The sequence below is a fragment of the Gymnoscopelus microlampas genome, assembly GCF_963454915.1.
Source record: "Gymnoscopelus microlampas genome assembly, chromosome: 18".
NCBI classification, from domain to species: Eukaryota; Metazoa; Chordata; class Actinopteri; order Myctophiformes; family Myctophidae; genus Gymnoscopelus; species Gymnoscopelus microlampas.
Window position 1 is genome coordinate 17162308 of NC_139955.1, and position 14694 is coordinate 17177001.

Sequence of the window (14694 nt, forward strand, 5' to 3'; positions counted from 1 at the left end):
CAACTTTGTTTTTTTACAACCAATGTTTATGTTTTAGATTGTAATTAAAGTAAATAAAAGATGAGTGTTAAAAATTTAAAATTTACTGCTTTCTATAGTTTTAGCAATTTTCACAATCTTTTTTACAGTGTTTTCACAGTGGGCGGGGGCATTCTGTCCGGTGGCTAAATATGCATTTTTTTTAACACATTAACCCGGCGTTTTCTTTATTATTATTTACAGTAGCTCTTCTAGCCCCCAATAACTCACATCTGGCCATCTCAGACAGCCGGACCTTTTTTATTGTGTAAAAAAGGCATATTTAGCCACCGGACAGAATGCCCCCGCCCACTGTAAAAAATATCGCAAAAAATGCTAAAACTATAGAAAGCAGTAAATGAAAAAAAAATGACACTCATCATTTATTTACTTTAATTACAAGCTAAAATATAAACCTTGGTTGTAAAAAACCAAAGTTGTCCTTTAAGTGTTAAAAGAGGACAAGGTTTTTTCCGCAGTTCTCAGGTCAGTAGGTAAGTTGTTCCAATGAGTAGGTCTACTCCATAGTGACCAAATGCACCAAATCACCAGACCTAGATTTTACTTTTACAGTATGTTTGGTGGCTAGGATGCCACTATCTGATGAGACAGGCTGTCATATCAAGGCAGAGTTCAGATTGTTCAGTTAAACCATCAGGACCGGGAAAGTGTCTGTGTCATTTTAGATTTCTTTGGCTATTCAAAAATAGCAGATATACAAGCTCATAGAGCGTCACTTCGTGAACATTTGTGTAAATCTTTGAACATATATATATTTTTTTAAAGCGAACATCTTTAACTCAAATCTTTGCTTTTGGGGGTCCCTGGAACAACATATTTTGAGACGGGGGTTGACGGCCAAATACATATAATTTTGGGGGTCCTTGACATGAAAACATTTTTAACACAAATCTTTGCTTCTGGGGGTCCTTCCCTGGCACAACACATTTTCAGGTGGGGGTCCGCGGCCAAATGTTTATCAATTTGGGGGTCCTTGACGTGAAAAAGTTTGAGAACCACTGGTCTATACTTTGTCTCAAGTACTGGGGTTGAGTTCTTTGTCCACCACTGGTGATATAGCTACTGTAGCTACGGTTGTTGTTGGGAGGGAGTTAGCCAAGACACATGGAAATAGTGATGGTGGCATACTGTAAGTGTCTCACTGTTTTGGAATGACATCAGAATGTCCTGTAAGCTTAATTAGAATTAGAAGAGTAATTATGTACAGTTATTAAAGTGGCAATAGTGTGACACATTCTGCATTTTGCTACATTAATCCAAGGATCACTATTTATAACACGGTATGGAAAGGAACGCTGATTACAGATTCTTTCCATCCTTTTATTTTTATTTATTTATTTGTGGCTTAACTTAGCTGTATCTCATGCATATTTGAATAGCAACACATTACAATGATGGAATCAAAAAGCGTTCGTTGTTTTTAGGGTACAGCGTGTGTGTGTGTGTGTGTGTGTGTGTGTGTGTGTGTGTGTGTGTGTGTGTGTGTGTGTGCGTGTGCGTGTGCGTGCGCGCGCATGTGTGCATGCATGCGTGTGCATGTGTGCGTGCGTGCATTTGTGTGTGTGTGTGTGTGTGTGTAATTACAGAGATCAACATTAGTCCTGATGTTTTCCATGTGGGTGTACAGCGATGCGGGTAGTTATTAGACCAGCATGGTTCTATAAATACCAGCTGTGTGGCCATTCCTCTATAATGGCTCCACTTCTGGGATCCTGGGCTCCTGTGGCTTGAGTGACGTATCCCTCTTAGAGCTTTCGAGTGACATAATCATGGAGCGACCCTGCTCTGGTCATTGAAGTGAGGAGGTCTGCCTTCATTACTTTTAAAACAACCTGGATTACACTGTAATGGAGGCATCATTCCATGCTCTAATAATTCACAGCACAAAAGTGTGTCGGATAAACACTGATGTTGCTCTGACCCTCCCTTCTCCTCTTCACCAGTGGTGTAAAGCAACTAAGTACATTTACTCGAGTACTATACTTAAGTACAATACTTAAGTACAATTTTCAGATATTTGTACTTTACTTGAGTATTTCCAATATCCAATGATTTTACTATAACTCCACTACATCTCAGAGGCAAATATTATACTTTTACTCCGCTACAATTATTTGAAAACTTTTACCAGTTACTTTGTAGATTCTGATTATTATTACAAAACACACACTAACCACTTCAGCCCTACTGTATATACATTTCGGCCATTTGAAAATAGCCGAACTTTTGTACTTTTACTCAAGTACATTTTGAATTCCGGACTTTTACCTGTAAGGGCGCACTCCCACCGCACTTTTATTTTACCTCTGGGGCAGAATCTGCCAATGCTTTGTCAATGCAAATGCGTGGATTCCTGGTCTTGCGGATTTATTCCAAGAATCCACATATTTGCATTGACAAAGCATTGGCAGATTCCGACCCAGAGGTAAAATAAAAGTGCGGTGGGAGCGCGCCCTTACAGAGTATTTCTACATTGCAGTATTGATACTTTTACTTAAGTAACAAACGTGAGTACTTTCTCCGCCACTGCTCTTCACTATTCACGTCCTCTCCCTCCCTGCAGCTCTTTCTTTTACTCTCTCTTTGTCATTATCTACCTCTCACTATCTCTGACCCCCCCCCCCACACACACTCCTCTATCTAGGCCTCCATTCATCATCTGTTGTCTTCACTGATGCCCTAATTTGTCAGCCGGCCAACCCTCTTTTCTCACTCTGACACTCTTACTCCCTTAACCTCTGACCCCCGACCCCTCACACTGATAAAACCACCACCCAGGGCAAGGACCACAGAGAACACCCACCTCTCACCTGCCGCCCTATGAGCTTGTAGATCTGCTATTTTAGAAAAAGGATCGTGAAAATGTGTGCAAATCTTTGAATGTATATATTTTAAAAGCAAACAACTCAAGTCTTTGCTTCTGGGTGTCCCTGGGACAAAATGTTGGCTTTAAAAAAGATATATTCAAAGATTTGCACACATTGTCACGATTATTTTCAAAAATAGCAGGGATAGTTCACCCACCAAATGACATATTTTCCATCAATTCCACACCCCATGGAGACTTGAATTCATGGATATTTTTTTGTTTGTTTTTGTCGCATTCCTAAGCCAATAATTTGATGACTGGCAGAGTATCCGGTAGGAGACCTACCCTACTGTGTCAGAAGTACCTTCAGGCTTTTTGTGGTGACATTCCATTAGATAAGATAAGATATGTGGCTTTGGCATTGTTAGGCAAATTTGCCTAAAATCTTAATCTTTTTATCTTTAGATCATTATTTGCATAGCAGGGGACCATAATTTCCTACATTTTTATTTCTGTAATTTTAAGGTATGTGTGATTTCTTCCATACTACAATCCCATAGTTTTTGCACCCAGGACTCATATATGAAGTGAATTCTTGAACTGAGATATTCTCTTTTACATCCTTTCTTTGAAGATTGCTGTTCTGTGAAAGTGAAAGCCTATAACAGAGAGGGAAGTTTGCCGACAGAAGACAGGAGGAGAGGACATACTTGTGGTTATAAGCACTTTGTAACCTTTGTTTTGAAATAAAGTTATTGTATTATACTCTGCTTGATTGTTCTGCCCTTTAACATGAACCCTAATGTCCCTAATCTGGGGCAAACCTTCAGCAAGAATATACAAGATCATAATAACTCATCCCAACGCCATGTGTTGTGAGCACGTAGACTAGCTATTTTCTTAAGAGATTTGATGTAAGCAATAGGTGGACTCTCTGCAATAAAGCTTTCAGTGTGGCAGCCCCTGCCCTCTGGAACTCTCTCCCCACGGAGATTTGTATAGACCCCTGGGTAACCCCGGTCAGTAAGTATATAGGGTTCTTTTTTTTCCTTGTTCCACACATGGAAGACCCAGCATTGACCCAGCTTTCCCCAACAAACCTCATCCATAGGTACAATAAAAAAGACTTTAATGAGGGAACAACACACGCACACACGCGCACACACACACACACACACACACGCACACACACGCACACACGCACACACGCGCGCGTGTGTGTTAGAGCAGGATGCGTGGATGGTTTCATTTTCAAACTGAGCCCATGAAAATGAACTTGTCACATGTAATTTGTGGGAATTATCCTCTGTCTCATCAAAAAGAAAAATCTGTTCTCAAAATACAATGCCCTGCCTAATACGCCATGTTCGCTCCACAGAACCTACTGATCCATGTTTTCCAGGTCAAGTTAATAACAACAGGCTGCATAAGGCTGACCTTATGGTGAACTGTGATGTAAGCAACACAGCTGCAGCTAATACAATTAATCCTATAATATTAAAATTGGATAATGGGAGGGCGGGCACGGCCACATCACTCTGACTCAGAGTCAGACATAACCATAAACAAACCCCATATGCCCATATATAGGCAGGACCACAGCCACGTCACTGTGACTCAGACATAACCATAAACATACCCGATACGACCCATACGGTATATGGGCATGTCACTATGACTCAGACATAACCATAAACATACCCGAAACCCCCATACGGTATATGGGCATGTCACTATGACTCAGACATAACCATAAACATACCCGAAACCCCCATACGGTATATGGGCATGTCACTATGACTCATACATAACCATAAACAATCTGTTAAAGTGCCCTTGTGGCCTGTGTTATGTGGGTAAAACCAAAAGAGAACTTAAAGTTAGGATTTCAGAACATAACAGTAATATTAGAAACAAGGATGAGAAATGGCCAGTGGCTAGACATTTTAATGCGGTGGGACATGAAGCCTGCTCTTTAAGGTTCCATGGAATACAGGCTTTAAAATGAGGCGGGATCGAGTCTTTTACAGAGAAATGCTTGGTAGATACACACCTTACAAACCGAACACCCTAAAGGGCTCAATGAAGAGTTGTTGCTTGGCTGTTTTTTATAAATGAATTTTGTTTTTAAATCAGAAGAATAGTGCATCAATAGAGTTAGAATTTGTTACACCTGTCAGTGCAATGAGTTGTTTTTGAGTGGTGCCAACCACTCCTATATCTGGCTTTGTCCGTGTCCGTATGTATGTATGTATGTCTGTCCAATAAACAAACATTGATGACAACATCAATACGATACAGGGCTCATCAAAGGCACCACTCTCTTCACACGGGGTGTGATTTTATTTTCTTCTTATTAAAAAAAAGATGCAAATAAGGGTTTATTATGCCTCTCTATTTTTGATACTGTGTATACTTCGGTATTTAAATTGTGCCTTTATGTCTTTGTATACAATTTTGTATTCGGTGCGACGTAGGTGTGAGGGCTGTGTACTGGCCCGAACTCTAGATGTGAGGGCCGCATAGCGCCCCGAACCTTTAGTAATAAATAATGTGTTAGATTTAGGTGTGCTAATGTACAAGCACTGACAATACTGTTTATGCTTGCACATTGACAGACCTAACACACCCATTGTAAAGAAGGCTTTCATATCATACTGTACTTGCCAGCCTACGTAACGGATACCACCGCCAGTTCCTGGGATGACACAAGCACTGAAGCCAACAATATAAAAGGCAAGGGAATCTTGGAGTTAGATCAGATGCAACAATGACGATTCTCAAACCTCAAGCCAGGGTATCTGGCCTTACAACCCAGATGCTTCGGCAACTACAGAGCCCTTCTCATCGAATCTCCTTCACCCTCTGGACCTACTTCACCTTGTGAACCACTTGGGTTGAACAACTCAGTTTGAGTCCTGCTTGGACACCATTGCAGCGGGTCTGGGCTCAGGTTTAGATAGCCAGTCGAGCTTTGGGTCTTTTACACCCATGATTAATGTTATTTGCTGAAGCTGGGTTGATTACTAGCCTGCCATACTGTTTGTTTACCCCTCTGTAGTGTTTAACCTGTACAGACAAACTACAACATTGGCCTAGGATTTCATGCCCCACATTACCACAACACAGCTTCCTCACATCATTTCCACTCCAACTCATTAGATGATTGCTTCACGCAGTTGGGCCACTGAGTGCTAAGTAGTGAGGGCAAAAATAAATATTTAAATAAACGTGTAAATAGCATGTGTTGCAAAATAGAATAGAATAAAGTAAAATAGTAAAAAGTCTGTCTGCGTGTGTGTGTGTGTGTGTGTGTGTGTGTGTCTGTCTGTCTGTCTGTCTGTCTGTCTGTCTGTATAGATACAGTATATATCCGACTGATACTGTATGCTCATAAAATGGTCATAAAATGGACACAGACAGACAGACAGACAGACAGAAAGACAGACAGACGGATACAGAGATCTCATTTATGGACAAAAAAGGGACACAGACAGACGGGTGCAACCGGTACAACGGATTTTGCATAACCGGGTGGGGCATGCATTTGCATCATTCCAGACTTGCATCGCTCCCGAGTAGGCCAGAAAATGAAATATGTGTATGCCCCCACGCACAGATATAACAAATAATCAAGCCGCACAAAGTCGAATAATTTGACCCTGTCCTAGACCCAGAGGGAGACTTGCAGCTGTCCATGCTGAAGCCTCTTCAGGCTTTGGTGGAAGAAGAGCTGTTGTCTTGTTGCATTAACAGTATTCTCACATAGGTTACTGTAGGTATTCCTCAGGTTGAAGAGGGCAGTGTGGAGGGTTAGGTCAGGTATGGGGAGGTGTGTGGTCTTGAGCTGGCCACTTGAAGCTCTTTATGGTGACTGGTATACAACCGGGCGGTAGTTGTTTATGCAGAGAGCTTAGGGACAGGGACGATGATGGTCTTAAACATGCCGGGACTAACAGACAGGAGCAGAGAGGAGTTGAAAATGTCTGTGAAGACATCTGCCAGTTCATCCATGCACACCTTGGGGACCTGGCCAATGTCTTTGCCAGGGATGCTGTCTGAGCCAGGTGCCCTGTGTGGTTAAACCCTTTAGAATTTTTAACACCCAGTCACCCTAGATATCTCTGGTGGACAGCGGCCCTGGTCTTTTTGCAATGATCACACAGCATCTGATTATGAGATGCTCTAGATCAGTAGAACAATCCTTAGAAATAGGTTCCACATTCGGGCACCATAACTTGTTGATCATGAAACAGAAACCACCTACCTTCCTTTTCTTTTACGTAGGCCCTTACTTCTGATTCTGGCAGTGAATGGTGTCCCTCTTGTGCAGTCGGGAACCGACTCCTCGAGACACAATTACGTGATAGTGTTACAGTTCTGTTTTTAAAGACGTGTTGGAGAGCCACCCTACTTCTAAGTTCATCTAACTTATTTCAATGCAAATAGAGAGATGCAAGCAGCGAATGCTGCCTTCTTTGATGAATGAATGACGGTCATAAAATACGTTACATGCACTCAATGTTTATAATAAAAACATCATAGCGACATTTATGTGGGAGCCCCCTTTTGTCTCGTTACATACCGCTGTCTCCCTGTCCCTGCACACATTTTGAAAACACTCTGCGCGGATAGAGAAATCTCATGAGGACTTTCGCTTTTGTTATGTTGGTTGACCTGTCTGCCTTCATCAACCTTTATCTTTATCATCTTTATTATCTTTGTCATTTTTATGCCTCCACCGGTGACCACATTATGTTTCTGGGTTACCCATCTTTCCATCCGTCCCAATGTGATATCTAAGAAACACCTTAAAGACGGGGTGCCGTGATTTTCAGTGATCCCCCCCCCCCGCCCTAAAACATGATCATCAGGTATTATGGTTATACTAGGAGGAAGATTTTTTTTTAAAAAGTGTACAGAAAGTGTTAAAATGATGTCTTTATGTGGACACGCCTCCAGTTCATTATGTATACCTGGCTGGTTCTCACCTTAGCACCTCCTCCACCACCTTAGCGCCACCCACCTGTCCTAGTCCCTCCTCCTCCTTGTGAGCTTGTAGATCTGCTATTTTCAAACATTTTAGTACTTTTACTTTTGGCACTTTAAGTACATTTTGATGCCAATACTTTTGTACTTTTAATCAAGTATATTTAGAATTCTGGACTTTTACTTGTAACAGAGTACTTCTACATTGCAGTATTGATACTTTTACTTAAGTCAAATACGAATGCTCCAGATCCGTTGGCCTAACACCATCAGCAACAAAGAACTGTGGCAACGTACCAACCAGCAGAGGAGGAGATCCTCCAACGGCGTTGGAGATGGAGATGCCATACTCTCCGTAAACAAGCCGCGAACACCACAAGACAGTCCCTTAAGTGGAACCCCCCCCAGGGAAAACCAACAGAGGATGGCCGTGAAACACCTAAGGCATAAAGACTTGGAGGTGGAGCAGGACAGGATGACTCAGGGCCGAGATACTTGGAGAACCCTTGTTGACGGCCTAAGCCCCAGAAGGGGTAATAGGCGTGCGTGCGTAAGTTGGCCGTCCGCCCGTCTGTCCTAGCCTCGCGTAGCCAGACTATATCACTGCGTGGATATGAGTCTGGTGCTTCTATGAGGACGTTTTTTTTTGTACTTTTACTTTTGGCACTTTAAGTACATTTTGATGCCAATACTTTTGTACTTTTAATCAAGTATATCTAGAATTCTGGACTTTTACTTGTAACAGAGTACTTCTACATTGCAGTATTGATACTTTTACTTAAGTAAAACATTTGAGTACTTTTTTCCATCACTGCTTTTAGGTAATATATAATAGGATTTAGTCATAATAATCTGTCTTCCTTGTCTTTTGTGTGACACTGTGCGTATACCAATGAGTTGTACACACATACTGTACACTGCTCTACTGAACAAGGAAAACTTGGCAAGATCTACCATGTTTTTCTTGTCAGTTGTTTAAATTCCATGATGCCAAGCAGCAATGCTATCCAAGCGTAAACGCGACACAACAAACTCCCACCCGTCACAAATGTATGCTTAAACAATAAACAATCTAAACTACTACAGCCCAATTGTTTTATCACGCTCCATGGAGATGTTACATAATCAACCAGCGAGAGAGATGTTTTGCTCAGGTTCTTCATGCTCCCTCTGACCTAACATAATCTCAGGCCACAGTCTTTTGGCCATGAGACAAGTCATTCTCTGCATTCCTTCTTCGCTCCCATTTCTTTAGTTTACTTTTCCCCACCTCCAGTTCCTTATTAATTCATTGATTCTTTCTTTCTTTCTTTTTTTCTTCCACTCTCTTGCTCTCTCTTTTTCTTCGTGTCTTTTGCTTTGTATCTCCCCTTTAGTCAAAATTATTTTATTCATTATTTAGTCTCCGGAACTGGGCTTAGATTACTTGAATGTTTACTCGAGTATATACTTTGTCCACCACTGGTTAAATGCAGAGGACGAATTCAAGGCATGTACTGTACGCATGGCCAATACCCCAACAACAATTAAAGGAGACACCTTTGTTTTATTATTTATTAGGAAGTGGAGAGATGCAGATGTGTGTAGGCAGAGAGAGATGTTACAGCCTTTATTTTGTTATTTGTATTTTTGTTTTCTTTTTCTCCTGTTAATATTAATGGTATTTGTTGCTGAACCTGGCCAATGAATAATTGTGTGAATTTTGGTTCATCCTACAAAAAAGAATGTTGGACACACCTCCGTTATCCTATCCTCATAACAGCTGGTCAAAGAAAGCTCACACAACCTTTGTACTTCACTGTCCACTTAATCGCCACTCCTGCAGCCACTTATGTGACTGAGCTATTTATTATAGAGCTACATATATAGACGTATTTATTTATATCGACTGCACAGGTCTACAGCCTCACACTTGAGCAGATGCTACTTTTATGCACTTTATTCTACCAATATGGATCTAAGGACAATTTCACTGCCTGCAATGTTACCAGCTGTATTGTAAGTGCATATGGCAATAAAAGCTTTGAAACCTGGACTCTCTCTCTCTCTCTCTCTCTCTCTCTCTCTCTCACCCACACACACACACACATTCTTTCCCACCCATAATTACAGTAAAACAAAAGCACTCAAAAGCCTTGAGCTTCCTGTGGTCAGTTGGCTCGGTGGCCACTGGGCCACTTCAGTCAGAGTTCAGAGTCCATTTTAGCCTGGCATGGGAGGGTTGGAAATAGCTTAGACTCCACTGACCAGGCCTCATGTGGTTTGACCCAGTCTGGATGAATCCACCATGCCTTGCTCATTGGCCGAAACCAGGCCCAAGTAGGGATTGAGAGATTCCAATTGAAAAAAATAATAATTATACATAAGGAATATACATTTTCTGCTAGACAGGTGAAGAATTTCACAGTCAGACTCGAACAATTTAGCGTATTCTTCCCGGGGCAGGTGTTTGAAGATTTTGGGGACGCTTGGATGCTGAATCATTTCTTGGAGTGCTAATACAGCACTCAAGCTTGTGTAATAATGATTTAATGATAATAATAATAATGTTAACACAATAAAACACCACTACATTACTGCATTTTCACTTGTCGTTCCACTTGTTTTAGATATACACCCATATCTCCTTACGTGTCATTTACAGTGCATACAGTAGTAGTACCATATGCTGTGGTTAAAATAAGTGCTCTAATATTGAGATGAATCAGTCAAGCTAAACTTAACTGAACTATTTCAAGGTCAGTGTGGCTATGATGAAACATATGAGCAGATTGTAGGTCTGTGGCTAGCAGCTCTTTGCTTTTTGACCTATTAGAAAGACAGGAGGGCAAGGTGGGCCAATCAGATCCCAGTTGGGGAAATAGGCCACACACCCCTGCTGAGAACCTGGGCAGAAACTGGGGCAGAATCATCAATAGCATAGTTGGAAGTACTGTTTACACTATGTGTGCATGTGTACGTGCATGTAGCCTATGTGTGCGTGCAGTGCCGTGCACGTTTGTGTGGTTGCACATTCATGTGTGCACGTTCGTGTGTGTACTGTATGTATGTGTGTATGCATGCATGTGTCAAAATAAACACCAGAGGTGGGCTTAGAGTGGCTGGAGGTTTGCCGGTAGAGCCAGCCAGTACATATGGAGCTATTGATTTGAGTGACAATCCCCATGGAGAATTGTACAACAACACAAAGTAAAAGGGAAAGTATTGATAGAATCGCTGAAGCAGTATTGGGTTGGGTGTTAATCAGTGAAAGATCACGTTAAAATGACTGTGCTCACCTAGAGGTTTTACACTGCCCACAACCCATTTCCTACTGTATGCATATTTTACCATGGATCAAGTGTTGCAAACAGATGTCACCTTGTCAGGGTCTTAAAAATCTATTGTTTGTGATACACCCTCCAAAATCGATACCTTTGCCGTTACTCTTTCCTGTCACTTTCAGCTATTGTTCATGATGATCAATATAGGCTTTACTCACATGTCTTTCGCTGCCATACACGTACACTTGTGTATGCACACACATCAGAACACTTGGACAGCGCACAAACACAGACATGAACTTGAGTCCCCATACTTTCACGCAAACACACTCATTCATGCATTCTACATACACGCACGCACGCACGCACGCACGCACGCACGCACGCACGCACGCACGCACGCACGCACGCACGCACGCACGCACGCACGCACGCACACACACACACACACACACACACACACACACACACACACACACACACACACACACACACACACACACACACACACACACACACACACTTGCCCCTGAACACACGAACCCTTCTCTCCCTCTTACTGTTGTTGCAGAGCAATCCAAAGTGACTTTGAGCTGCCTTCGGTGTCGGGGTTCAGTCCAAAGCAATCTGGGAACCCATCGCCAAATAAAAAAGGAAAAACAGCACCCTCTGATGTTTTTTACTCTTTCACTTGGCTCTGGGGGGGGGGTCAATGTAGCACTCGTGCGCAAGGAAACCGGGGTTTGTGTCGGGGTTCAATCCAAAGTGACTTCGAGCTGCCTTCCGAGTCGGGGTTCAATCCAAAGGGACTTTGAGCTGCCTCTGGGTTCAGTCCAAAGTGACTTTGAGCTGCCTCTGGGTTCAGTCCAAAGTGACTTTTGAGCTGCCTCTGTGTCGGGGTTCAATCCAAAGTGACTTTGAGCTGCCTCTGGGTTCAATCCAAAGTGACTTTGAGCTGCCTCTGGGTTCGATCCAAAGTGACTTTGAGCTGACTCTGTGTCGGGGTTCAATCCGAAGTGACTTCAGCCTAACCAGACGACCAGGGCTTTTGATGGCTTGTAATGTAACCTTTCTCGGACTGTGAACACCTGTCGTAGAACTCATAAGACATGCTAATACATGCAGCCACATGGTGGCACATGGCTTGACCTTGGTAGGACAGCTAGAGTGATGGGAGTGACTGGCCATGCAGGTCCCTGCAGGACACACAGTGGCATATGCTCCCTCTGTAAAGCTCGGCACATGTGGAGCATAATCAAGAGAGCAGGAGCAGGATAGATACTGTTTATTATGCAACAGCATAATGCTTCAGTAGTTCCAGTATTTTGAGCAACTGAGAAGTTGCTCATCTCTTCACTTTTATTCTTCAGTTATTCAGCTGTATCAGAAAACAGTAGGTTAAATAAGCAACAGGCGCTCAAGTGAGAGTTTGGAGAGCCACAAAACTCAAAATGCAATGCAGCAGTTCTTGCGGGAATATATATATATATATATATATATATATATATATATATATATATATATATATATATATGCACACATTTTCACAATTTTTCAAAAATACCAGATCTACAAGTATATTGTATATCTGCTATTTTTTAATAGCCAAAGTAATCGTTAAAATGACACACAGATGCGTTCCAGGCCCTTTAATTGGTTAAATGAAAAAAATGCAAATGCAAACAATTTTTATGATACACGCCGGCACCCTAAAGCCAATCAACTAGCTTGCCATTGTGCCAAGCAAACTTGTTCTACATATATTTCACGTACCGTACAAAGAAACTGGCAGTTGAAAACCAACTAGGGGCTGGCACTGTGGCCAACATGACAGATTGTAATGTGAATCTACAGTATACTGTATACTGTAAGGCACTGTAACACTGCAAAACTGTTAAAACGCAACAGACTTTCTCCACTTGTGTGGTCAGATCACATAGCTCTATTTCTCCACTCACAAGCTGTTTGCACATGCACAGGGAATGGACGTCTGAACACCCACCTAACATACTCGAACACGCACACACACACACACACACACACACACACACACACACACACACACACACACACACACACACACACACACACACACACACACACACACACACACACACACACACACACACATCAAACATAGGCCCTGCCCTGCAAATGCTGACAGTAATAACCTCAACAAACACAGTGTTGTCTGTCTGTCTGTCTGTCTGTCTGTCTGTCTGTCTGGTAGGAGGGATATTATTGTCTGCCTCTCACCCATTCCTTCATAGTGCACTTTTCAAGGTACAAGATGTGCTATCTCCATGACAACAGCCAAAGCCACCAGCAACACTGGGAGGAGGTGGTGGGCGGGGGGTGTGAGGGAGGAGGTGGCGGTTGGGGGGTGTTCGAGGGAGGAGCTGGGGAGGGCATGTGTCTGCGGGAGGAGGTATTGAGTGGAGGAGTCGGTGGGTATGGAGGAGACGGAAATGAATTGGAGATGTGAAGGAGGTGGTGATGCGAGGTATAGGAGGAGGTGGGCGGGTGGAGGTGGTGATCTGAAGGAGGAACTGTTTGAAGGAGGTGGTGGTTTGAGGTAGGAGAAGGTGGGTGGAGGTGCCGGTGTGAAGGAGGAGCAGGGGGTGTCTGTAGTTGCAGATGGAGGGGGGGGGGGTGCTGCCAGGTAGAAGACTTGGGAACATTGTGACATTTCCCAGAACCACGAGGTCAATGACTGAACAAGGGTGGGGCTCTCTTCTTGTGCGTGCGTGCGTGCGTGCGTGCGTGCGTGCGTGCGTGCGTGCGTGCGTGCGTGCGTGCGTGCGTGCGTGCGTGCGAGCGTGCGTGCGTGCGTGCGTGCGTGCGTGCGTGACGTCCAAGGAGCCTGGGCGGTTTCCATTCACTACAAGTCCAGGTGTGATGGCAATGCTTAGTGAAGGATGACCTCTTCTGTTTCTCATTGAAATGCATGTGCAGTGCACACACACACACACACACACACACACACACACACACACACACACACACACACACACACACACACACACTCTCTCTCTCTCTCTCTCTCTCTCTCTCTCTCTCTCTCTCTCTCTCTCTCTCTCTCTCTCTCTCTCTCTCTCTCTCTCTCTCTCTCTCTCTCTGTCTGTGGGACTGTTGTGTAGAGGGGGCTTACTGCAAGGTGAAGGTGGGGGATGGGTTGAGCTGAACTTCGCCTGTTAAAGGGGGACTTTTTGGGCAAGGTTGTCCTATCTCAGACCAACTGTATAGCCAAAAAGTAGAACCTTGTTTAGAAGGCTAGACACAGGCTGACTGTTCTATCCATACCGGGCTTACCACAGCGGTGTCGGCTTATGCGGACAATGTAAATGTCTTCACTCAAAGGGATGTGCGGGCATTGGAAGAAAGTCTGGGGCTGTATAAGGTCGAAACGTTGCTTGCCAATTTTGCACGGGAACATTTACTTGGAGCATGAAGCAGTTTGTGCGATCTTTTCTTTTCTTTTGTTTACTTTGTCCTGCACACAGCAACAGATATATGGATGTGCATAACGCTACCTTTTGAGCAAGGCCTCACCTGCAAAAGTAAACTTGGTAAAGAATGCGGCTTGTAGATGGG